Source organism: Galeopterus variegatus, unplaced genomic scaffold, assembly GCF_000696425.1.
Source record: "Galeopterus variegatus unplaced genomic scaffold, G_variegatus-3.0.2 Scaffold4972, whole genome shotgun sequence".
NCBI classification, from domain to species: Eukaryota; Metazoa; Chordata; class Mammalia; order Dermoptera; family Cynocephalidae; genus Galeopterus; species Galeopterus variegatus.
The window spans coordinates 64,211-65,133 of record NW_007731083.1 but is presented as its reverse complement, the minus strand read 5'-3'; the positions used below and the strand labels follow the sequence as shown (position 1 = coordinate 65,133).

Genomic DNA, 923 nt, shown 5'->3' with positions numbered 1-923 from the left:
TCGATGTCCAGTCTCAAAACCTAAATCAGGTTCAGGTATGACTATATTTCCTTAAATACAATTCCTCTAGTGCAGTTCTTCTTGACAAGTTATCTGCCTACCCACTCCCTCCCCCACTAAACATACATGGAATAGACAAAGAATAACCACTCTAGACACTTCTGTTCAAAGACAGAGTTTGGAAAAAGGTATTGTGTGTTTGCAGCAGAGTAGTATCCTCAGCCAGCTTCCTGCCAGTAGAATTTTGATGGTCTGAAGAATTTTTTTTTTNTGATTAGTGCAGGTGGATAGTGGCCCGGTGCATGAAAGCCTGGTAGAGGAGGGGGCTGGGGCGTGGGCTCTGGTCTGCATATGAAAGGCAGGCACAATCTCTTGGAATTGGCCAGCCCTGGGAGGGGCGGATTCTGAAGGGTCAGCAGGGTCCCAGCTGTCAAAGCATCAGAAGCACATAGTTAATACACTTAGTGACTGAAAACAAAAGCATTCAGTATTTCATGCAGTTTCTGAGGGTCAGGAATCTGGGAATGGCTTAGCCGGGTGGTTCTGACTCAGGGTCTTTCAGGACGTTACCATCAAGATGTTGGCTAGACCTGCAGTCATCTGACACTTGACTGGAGCTAGAGGACGTGTGTCCAAGATGGCCCAACCATATGGCTGTGGGAAGAAGCCTCAGCTCATTACTGTCTTTGGCCTCAGTTCTTCTCCACATGGGCCTCATCACAGGGCTGTTGGCTTCTCTTGGAGCAAGTGATCTGACTAAGAGAGAGGAAGAGAGAAAGCACCAAGATAAAAGCCACACTTATAAAAATAAGTTAATAACAGAGTGACACACCATTATTTCCACTGTATGTTATTGATCTCACATGAGGTACGGGGGAGGAGAACTACAGAAGGTTCTGACTACCAGGAGGTGGGAATCAATG

The 923-nt window shown here is 46.3% G+C and overlaps 1 long non-coding RNA gene across 1 annotated transcript in view; it reads right to left on the bottom strand.

Moving 5' to 3' along the window:
* Positions 1–300: 300 nt before the first annotated feature.
* LOC103604109 overlaps positions 301–923 on the bottom strand; it is a 6,033-nt gene continuing 5,410 nt past the window's right edge. Inside the window, exons 2-3 of the long non-coding RNA XR_551684.1 lie at positions 571–756; positions 301–427 (exon numbers count right to left, since the gene is read on the bottom strand). This is a non-coding gene — a long non-coding RNA (uncharacterized LOC103604109). The remainder of the gene's footprint in view (positions 428–570; positions 757–923) is intronic.